The following is a 10466-nucleotide window of genomic DNA, read 5'->3' as shown; positions in this document are numbered from 1 at the left end:
GAGCTTACTATATGCTGGACCCTGTTGTTAAACATCTGTTTAATCATCTCAGAATGTGGTAGTTAGTTATTATAATTATTTTTGTTTTAAAATTATCGTATATAAGTGAATTCAATATATATGCATGGAATTAGAAAACACCCTACATAATAAACACCTCTCAGTTTAAGAAATTCAGCTTTTTCAGTCCTTAGATGTCTTTGTGTGTCCTCTCCAGTCACACCCCCCCACCTCTAGAAGTAGCCACTATCCTAAATTTTGTGTAAATCATTACCTATTTTCTTTTAGTTTTGCCATCTCTGTATGTATCTCTAGATAATACATGGTTTAGTTATACTTGTATTTGAACTTGATGCAAATGGAATCTTATAGTATGAATTCTTCTAGAACTTACTGGTTTCCCAATATTTTATTTTGAGATTTATCATTGTTGACATGTTTAGCTGTAATTTATGTAGTTTATATGTAGTTTATGTAGTTTATACATTACATAGTTTATAATATTCCATTGCATGACTTTGCTATAATTTATTCTACCATTGGTAGATGTTTGGGTTGTTTCCATTTTACTTATTTTTGCTGTTATGAATAATGTGGCCTTGGGTATTTTTATACTATACAATGATAGATATTTTTTTTAAAGATTTTATTTATTTGAGAGAGAGAGAATGAGAGACAGAGAACATGAGAGGGAAGAGGGTCAGAGAGAGAAACAGACTCCCCGCTGAGCAGGGAGCCCGACGTGGGACTCGATCCCGGGACTCCAGGATCATGACCTGAGCCGAAGGCAGTCGCTTAACCAACTGAGCCACCCAGGCGCCCAATGATAGATATTTTTAAGGGAAAACAAAATAAAATTTCTCTGTTGCGCGAGTCACATCTCTGTTGGTTGCAAATGACTAAACCCATCTTGAACTAGTTTAGGTAAAACGAGAAATGCTGAACAATTAAACTATGGGAACTATAGGGGTACAGATGGACTTCCTGAAAAGCTGAAATAAGGGGTCAAAAACTCCCTCCAAGATCTCCCTCCAGTTCTTGCTTCTGCTTCCCTCTCTGCGTTGAATTTCTTCTCTTTCACTGTAGATTGGCTTCTTCTAGGTGGCAAGAAACATTGCTGTCAATATTTCCTGAGTTCTACATCAGAAAGATCTCATACAGGCCTTGGGACCTAATGTAGCATCAAATATGCAAATGAATAACTTCTGACCCGGACTATTCTCACCTCCACCCCCACCATCATAACCACTTCTGTCACAACTTATTCTCTGAAACTTCCCTTTTAAGTCTTAAACTCTTCGAACTTCTTCTTTTATCATCACCCATTACCCTTCCTCTTACTATTAGATCAAATTAGCCTAAATGCATCAAATGGCCCAATTCTTCCTGTCCCTCAAGTAGATCCCTACCTGGATCACTGTGTTAGTTCAGGTCTTCTGAGAAGCAGATGCCATGATGAGAACAGACACGCGAGAGATTTGTTGAGGAAGACCTTGTGGGAGAAAAATGGGGAGGGCGCTGGAGGAGGCTGGGAGAGCCGTCAGACCACTATGCAGGACTGATCCCTGTGAAGGAGAGAGGCAAAGAAGGCAAGGAAGAAATGCCTTAATATTTCAATTCTGGGGTCGCCTGGGTGGCTCAGTTGGTAATGCATCTGACTCTTGATTTCAGCTCAGATCATGATCTCAGGGTCGTGCTGAACAGGGACTCTGGTTGAGATTCTCTTTCTCCCTCTCTTTGTCGCCCCCCCCCCCCCGCCCCACCGGCCCCACTCTCTCTTTCTCTAAAATAAACAAATAATATCTTTAAAAAATTTTTTTCCCTCAGATTTCAATTCTGAAGAAGTTTTGGCAAGGCTCATTTGGAGTCCTCAAACTGATGCTGCCCGTTAGAGGAGTCCTGCATCTTTCAGGAATGGGCCTGCCTTAAGTGGCCACTTGCTATGCTTAGTCATGGCTGGGAGCCGCCACAAAAAACATGGACTCAGAGCAACTGTGGTGATGGATTTCAGAGGGCAGCAACTGGGACCATTGGTCTATTCTGCTTCCCACAGTGGCCACCATAATTACTATCCCAGCAATCTTTTTTGGTACATTCATGGGATAACGGTCTTCCTTTTCATGCCTTCAAATGCCAGATCATTGAAAGGGCTGATTATTCAAATTCATGTGGCATCTCCGACTGCATACTTTCTGTTCATCACATTTTATTTTATTTTAAAATGCTTTTACTAATTAACTCAATTCACCCTTACTATCCTAGTTGTTTCTTTTGTCTTCTTCCTATAAATATTATTATTGTAATGTATGTGTGATGGCTTGGATCCTGATTCTCCAGTCCTCACTGAACAACCCATAGCAATGACCAATTCCTAACTGCAGAAATGTATTAGACAAAGAAAATGTTATTGCTAAAACCAAGGTGTGGACCCCAAATGCTTCTGTGATTTTTCTCAAAGGATCAAATGGACAACTCATCTGAGTCACAAGGACTCCTTTTTCTTGGTGGGTTGATGTTGGACTGGAAGAAGATTTACATCATGTTGTTTATGACTCCTTTAGAGTGGTTCCTGCTTTTTCTTTTAAGTGGGAGGGAGAGTGGGGAAGACATCCCTTGGAGTGACCATACACTATACAAATGGAAAGGGAGCATGAATAATACTGCCATGACAACATAGTCATAACCAGGATGGTCCCGGGAAAAGTGCGTTATATGCTCACTCTAGGCTCTCTCCTCCCAAGAGCAAGGAGGGCTTGTCTCTCTTATCTCACCAAGCACTTGGAAAGAAAGAGAGCTGTGAAATACTTTAAAAAGAGATGTCTGAAAAGAGAGGGATGCAGAAAGATATAACTTTTAGTCTATTTCCTTCTCAAAACTTGACACCCCTTAGGACTCAAGGTTCACTTTGGTGTCTTTATTCCCGAGTTCTTCCACGTTGGGGTGAAGATGGGGGTGAGGATAACAAAGGATAGGTAAGGGCTGTTCTCCCTTCAAGGCTCCTCCAGAATTATTTCTAGATGATTATCAGCTTGGATCAAATGTACCTGGGGATTCTCAGTGGTTTTCCAGGGTAAATAGGAAACGTCTTCTTAGAGGGCATATTTTTTCCAACAATTTGAGGGGAAATTTCTTCTATGCTAAATCAAACCCAGATATGTGATTATTAGAATGCAAAATTCACCTGGATTTTATTTTATTTTATTTTAAAAGATTTTATTTATTTATTCATGAGAGACCGAGACAGAGAGAGGCAGAGGCAGAGGGAGAAGCAGGCTCCCTGCAGAGTAGGGAACCCGATGTAGGACTCGATCCCAGGACCCTGGGATCATGACCTGAGCTGAAGGCAGAGGTTTAACTGACTGAGCCACCCAGGTGCCCTCATCTGGATTTTAAAAACATAATGTGTGACTTCAAAGATATATTGTCCTTGGGGGCCATTTTATACTCCTGGTCTGATCCCCTTCTAAATGTTATTATTCACTGTTCAAAACTATTAGTTATATGTTGTTGGAAAAGTTTGAAAAGAACTACCCGAGAAATTAGGGTGTGTCATCAACATTCTCTTAGCTCAATTTTGTTTCCAAAATTGGTTAGAATGACATTGGACATTACCAGCTTTTTACTGTTGTGACAACTGTCTGAGGATATCATTGTAATTGATAATTCAGACTGGATTACCCAATGTGTAATAAGACTCAAGGCAACCAGAACTCCCCCTGATAAATGGAGATGAGCTTTAAGTAGGTGTGGAGACGAGCCAGGGTTTTATCCTTCAACCGTATTTATTGAGTGCCGCCCATGTGTCGAGAGCTGTTTTGGAAACTGTGATAAAGCAGTGAACAAGACAGATAAAGGCTTTCTTCTCCTGAAGTATAGCAGGCCTGACAGAAAATGAATATTGACAAAAACTAATAAATAAGGAAACAAAGCATTCCAATCGTGCTTCAACTGCTGGGGAGAACACAAAGCAGGAAAGTAGTTACAACCTGTTTGGTGTGGGAGACATTGATGGCTTCTGTGAGGAAGTGACATTTGACCTTAGAACTAAATAGGGAGAAGGAGGCAGTCAGATGAAAATGAGGGAAGACTCTTTCAGGAAGTAGCAATGGCAAGTGCAAAGAACCTGAGACAGCCTGGCCCTTTTGAGGAACAGAGAGAAAGCCAGTGTGTGGGCCACAGTGGAGGAGGGGTAGATTGGTTGGAGAGCCATAAGCCATATGGGGCTCTATAGGTCATGAAAAGGAGTTTGGCTAATATTCTAACTATAATCAGAAGTTACTAGAGGGTCTTAAGCTGGGGAATGTCCAGATTTAACCAAATAGTAAAACCATTTCTTCCTGAATAACATGGCTAAAAAGGAAATGATGGCTATGGATATGCATGGAGATTAAGCAAAACATGGAAGAAGGGCCTCAGTGAAACTTGACCTCACTTAAACATGAGAAGACAAAATGGTGGCTGTCAGTGTTAAAAGGATTTAAGGATCATGGTATCTATCTGTCTATCTATCTATCTATCTATCTATCTATCTATCTATTTATTTATTTAAAGATTTTATTTATTTATTTGACAGAGAGAGACACAGCAAGAGAGGGAACACAAGCAGGGGGAGTGGGAGAGGGAGAAGCAGGCTTCCCGCCGAGCAGGGAGCCCGATGAGGGGCTCGATCCCAGGACCCTGGGATCATGACCTGAGCCGAAGGCAGACGCTTAACGACTGAGCCACCCAGGCGTCCCTAGGATCATGACTTTTAATAATGAATGAAAGTTTCAATTTTTTATGAAGAAAAATGCTTTGTCTGTTATATATTCAGAAGGAATTCCCATTCAAAACAATTGAAAAAAGGGGCACCTGGGTATCTCAGTTGGTTAAGTGTCTGCCTTCAGCCCAGGTCATAATCTCCAGGTTCTGGGATCGAGTCTGCATCAGGCTTCCTGCCTAGCAGGGTGTCCGCTTCTCTCTTTCTCTCTCCCTCTGCCCCTCTCCACCACTTGTTCTTACAACAATAAGCCTTTTAAGACACATATAGGAAATTCGTATATCTAGAGCTCGATTTTTACAAAGCTCTGACTTCATTTTATATAATATGCTATGAAGTTTTGTTTTTTGACTTGAGTCAAAAAACACAAGAAGTTTAAGAAATACAAATAACATTTAAATTGACCCTTTAAGTAGTTTTAAAGTCATGTATAAGCACAGTGTTTTTTGGATATGACAACCCCTCCACCCCAGGACATTGAAATGACGGGGGGACCTCAACCTGGAATGAAAACAGCGCGATCATGTTTCCAAGGAAAGTGCAGTGAGATAGGAAAAACAAAAACAAAAATCACCAACTCATTTGGAAGCTGATGAAAGGCAGAGAAGAGTTTGTACATCTCAGCCCGATTTGCCTTGGCATGTGAATCATTTAACAGGAAAAAACACGGGACTGACTCAGCTTGAGCAGGCTCTTGTTGTCTCTGCTGAGGTCCTCATTTGGTGTGGCCCCCGCCACTCTCCTCAGACCTTGCTTCCCTCCTCTTTTCTCACTGTAGGGAAACAGGAAGTCATGTTTATTAATAAGACTGACTGGGATCACACCCAAGGCAATGTCAAATCTTTACCTCTTCCGGGCTTGGGAAGAGGTGCAACAATCAAGGACAAGGTTCTGGTTAGAGTGAGAAGCAAGGCCAGAACTCTGAAAAATCAACCCACAGCTGTCTTGACACAGGCCCCTAGAGTGACCTAGAGCATATCTGCCTGCATGAGATCTCATCAATTCCCACTGAACCCTCTGGTGAGGCTTTATCCCTTCTAAGAGTGAGGCAACTGGACCCTCAACAGGAAAAGGAGCTCGCCCAAGATTACAGGGTGAGCGGCACTGGGATCCAGACCTTCTGGCCCCTAACTAGGGCTGTGCCATTTGTCATGCCTCCTTGGCAGATGGTTCGAACACAGGGGAGCATTACCCAGGGTGGGGTCTCCTAGATGCCTTGTTATAAGCCTTTATCCCCCTTTGTCTTTCAGTTGTATCTTGTAGCCACCTACAATTAGCTCCTGTAATGGGATCCTCCCTTGTGTGACATAAATTGAGCTGCATTAAACTTGAAAATAGGGAGAGAGAGAAAAAGAGAGACAGAGAAAGAGAGAGAGAGACTCATGTTTCTCACTCCACCCTATTTCACTTCCTCTCAACAGGGAGAAAGTACCTAAAGAAGACTATTACTATGAGGGGCATAATGAGCTAAATGGGTGTTACCCAGTTTGAAAAATCTTAGCGATGTCAATAAGCCACTTGAGACAACAAGGCACCTGTTGTTCTGTCCTCATTCCTTATCGGTCCTTGGCTTTGGGAAGAGGAACTTTCTGGAAGGAGAAGGACCTTTGTGGAGTCAAAAGGAGGGGAAGATTTATGAACGCTAGGCTCTGAAACAAAGCAGTGACAAGTTGTTCCATGGGCTGACAGTTTTCTTTTTACCTTTCCTTTCTAACAACTATTCATCTCATTGTCAGAGACTTCCGGTAAAAGTCACAGTAATAATCAAATGTAATCCCCTAAGTACACTTACCACCAGTTAGCTCCAGCCATGCCAAAAATTCTCATTGGAATTCCAACTCAAGTGTTGTGTGTGATCAATCCAACAGGTCAGCAAAGAAGTGAACCTACGGAGGAAATTCATGTGATCACCGTGGCTGGGGTTTGCTTAGCATATGCAGATCTTGTTCATTTTCATAACAGTAACTGCTTAGTACAGGGTTGTTTAAATGGATTGGGAAATCTCATGAAAACTATTAAACTAAACAGTTCCTGTTTATGGGCAGGCACCTGAGTAACTTGCCATTTTCCAGAGGCAATCAGAAACTTGCTTTGAGAAAGCATGGGCGTTGGAGTTTGGCTGCTGGGGTGTGGATCCTCATGCTACCATTGTTTTGTTCTCTGACAATGGGAAAGTTACATAACATTTTTGTGCCTCAGCTTCCTCATTAAATATGGGTATAACTATTGTGCCTACCTCCGAGGATTATCTGTGAGGCCCAAATATAATAGTATATAGTGTACCCTGCCTGGCATCTAATAACTGTCTGTTGAAATGACAATGCAGATAATGTAGATGTGTCTTAACATATATTTGTAATTTCACTTATTTAAGCCACGTATTCTAGTTCAGTGGAGTTTGCCAAACACAGTGAAATCCTTGAGATCTCAAGACCGTGACTTCATTGCTCTCATTTTCATGCTACTTCTTCAGGCAAATCTGTTGACCGACTGGAGACTTTTTAGCAACGTATATTATGCTGACTTCACCTTCATGTGCCCTCAGGGCTAGCAGCCATCAAATCAGGGAGCAAAGAAGTGTGTTGATGGGAAATAAATGAGGAAGAACAAGAACAAAAAAGTGGCCTGAGCTCACTCAATGACAATATTTATTGTATGGAACAATGATCATGCTTCAGACGTGTTTGTTCTCTGTTATTCTGTAAATATGGAAGAAATGTCATTGCTCAATAGCTGTCTCGATCACTTACCTGATAGACTTGTGAGGTAGAGCCATCTCTGGGTGCCTTCAAAATACAGTGACATTTTTGCTTTGAAGCTTTTATGAGGAGCGCCAGATTTGGGTCAGTCATGAGTGAAAAACAGCACCACCTATAGGCTAGTTGTGTATAATAAAATACCTCATCATGTTCTTGGCACCATTTATGGAGAATTTTCCATGGGCTTGAGATTTAGTGGAGAAGTTAGAACGACAACCAACACCCCAATCCTAGTAGACTGCAAATCTCTGCGAGGCAGCATGGAACTTTAGCATGAGCTCGAGCTTCGGGCTGGGTCAGACTTCCGTCTTGGTTTTAAAGTCAGTAGCTGTGTGACCTTGGCACTCCTGTTGAACTTCTCTGAGGAAATTACCTCAGAAATATGGGTGATAAAACCTTCCACCTAGGTTGTTGTGAGGACTCCATGGGATTGACATTCTGATGACCTGGAGTGTAGTGTAGTAATAGTGTAGATGCTCCATAAATATGATTGCCTTGTTTTATTCTTTGCATGTCTCTTTCTTTCCAGTCTCTTGGTGCCATTTGGGAGTCCAGATTTACAGGCCTGAATTATTTTGCAGATAGCAAGTCAGATACTGGAGGAGGCATAAGCTATTTGAGGACTTTGGATCTTTCTGCTAAATGGTGGCCCAGGCCAGAGTCAGTATTTATGCTTTGCAGCACATCAGTCGGCTGTGCCAGCAAGTTGGATATGCTGAGAGCAGGGGATACCAGTGAGTGCTTCCCAGTGACCCGCTGCATATGGATGTGCTTTGAAAAGTGGCAAGGGCTCTAGGATCATACTGTCATCACTACCATTGTTGTCAGCATTTATCCTTTTTCCTTTTCATTTCACAGATTAGGAAACTGAGACCCGGGAAGACGAAAGTGAGTTTCCCTGAGCACATACATCAGTATCCTCCTCCTCATCATAGCAAACACAGTGCTTGCCTCGTGCCAACTACCGACCTAGGCACTTTACATGCTTTACCAGTAATCACGTAATCTTCGGAACAACCTTATGAAGTGGTTTTTTTTTTTTTTAAAGATTTTATTTATTTATTTGAGAGAGAGAATGAGAGATAGAGAGCACGAGAGGGAAGAGGGTCAGAGGGAGAAGCAGACTCCCTGCCGAGCAGGGAGCCCGATGCGGGACTCAATCCCGGGACTCCAGGATCATGACCTGAGCCGAAGGCAGTCGCTTAACCAACTGAGCCACCCAGGCGCCCTATGAAGTGGTTTCTATTATCCCTGTTTTGCAGATGAAGACACAGAAGCTCAGAGAGGACACACACAGCTGTGAAGTGACTGGGATTTGAGCCCTAGCTCAATCCTGATTCTAGAGTAGTCACTTTGGCAACTATGCTATATACATACACAGGAAAATAAAACCGAGATCAGAAGATGAACACAGTTCTCTCTTACGTTTGATCCTTGCTCTTTTCACTTCATAACACATTTTGATCACTTTATTAGTTAGCTTTTGAGAGTGTTATAGAGATCAAAACAATGCACAGAAAATGTATTGGTTATACAAGAAGAGGAAATAGCTGCTAAAGTCAACCAAAATAATCGAAAGATAGCTTCGAGATACTCTCTTATGGGGTTGATGATGGTAGAAGTGAAGAGTGGGCAGGTGGTTTGTTCCAAAAGAAATACAAGACCTATCTTTTACAGCTGAGCTGAGGAGACATGTGAAAGTGGAATAAAGTTCAGTAGAAGCTGGGGAAGAGAGAGGCGTTTGCACTGAGAGGGTAAGGGTTTCAGGTGAGAGATGGCACTGGGGAGGCCTCAGGGGTGGGAGAAGCCAAAGAGTTGGCAGGTGCTACAGTGAGGATGAGCAAGGGCCCAGAAGTAATGTCAGGTCAGAAATAGATAAACAAACAAGAACAAAAACACCAAAGCTGCTCAGCTTGGAGAAGAAAAGAGTCGGAGAGATATGAAGGGTTGCCATATAATATTACTTTTCATATTTTAGGGTTGCTGTATGACAAAGGGATTAGATCTATCTGTGTTGCTCTAGAGGACAGCAGGAGGGCAAACGTATGCACGTAGAGGGAGGAAGATCTAAAACGAAAATGGAGAGGAACCTTCCAGCATCAAACAAAACACCAGCATTTCGGCAACAACGGAAAGGACTACATTCACAATTATGTGGCTCTTGGTCACTGCTGAGAGATATAAGCAGAGGAGGCATTACTGATAACATTGCGAAGGGAAACAAAGCAAAATGCACAACAAGAAATATTAGACTATGTTCCCACTTCAGAAAACTTATATATAATATATGCATACAAAATATACCGAACAAACTCATAAACACTTGCCTTATATAGTCATTTTTCTTAATTTTTAAGGAACATATATTAAATAATTTAGGACAATCTACAGTAATTTTTTTTTATTTGGAAAAGCTTAGGAAGATTAATTACCTTTTCTGAGGTCCCCACTAAAAGCCAAGATTTGAATCCATCTCTGTCTGACTTGAAGTCTAGTCTTTATTTCAGAAAACAACAATCCCACTTTATAGGGGGATTAAGAAGAGAATGAGTAAACAAAACGTGGCAGTAGTAGGCATAGAGTACTAAGTTGTAGGAGATAAGAAGCTTCTAAAGTAGCAAAGAGCAGATTTGGGGAGTATGACAGGAAAGTGCCAAAGGGCACAGTTAAGTCCGTTGGAGCTAAATGGTGACAAAGCAGGGTTGTTGAAGACGGATGACCACACCTTGGCAAGTACAGATGTGGAATCAAGATAGAGTTGCTGCCTCTCTCTTTAAAAGCCCTCTGTACCCGACAAAAATGCCCCTAAGCCAATATTATGCTTATTTCTGTCTTATAAGCTATTTTGGTTTTTTAAGTCACTTTTTATCCTTTCTCAACATTTGTTCTTTTGGGATGAAATTTCCTTTTTTATTTTCCCATGTAAGCTAGAAGTCATATTTATTCTT

At 41.6% G+C, this 10466-nt stretch overlaps 1 long non-coding RNA gene across 1 annotated transcript; it reads right to left on the bottom strand.

The window, feature by feature from the left end:
- Positions 1-756: 756 nt before the first annotated feature.
- LOC113934562 lies at positions 757-10006 on the bottom strand. Its single transcript, XR_003523731.2, has 5 exons — positions 9951-10006; positions 6552-6645; positions 5437-5531; positions 1410-1565; positions 757-1097 (listed from the first exon to the last, which is right to left on the bottom strand). It is a non-coding gene; the product is annotated as an uncharacterized LOC113934562 (long non-coding RNA).
- Between the last annotated feature and the right edge of the window lie 460 nt (positions 10007-10466).

This window comes from Zalophus californianus, chromosome 13 (genome assembly GCF_009762305.2).
Source record: "Zalophus californianus isolate mZalCal1 chromosome 13, mZalCal1.pri.v2, whole genome shotgun sequence".
Taxonomy (NCBI): Eukaryota; Metazoa; Chordata; class Mammalia; order Carnivora; family Otariidae; genus Zalophus; species Zalophus californianus.
The sequence above is the reverse complement of the archived record's forward strand: the minus strand, read 5'-3'. Positions and strand labels throughout refer to the sequence as shown.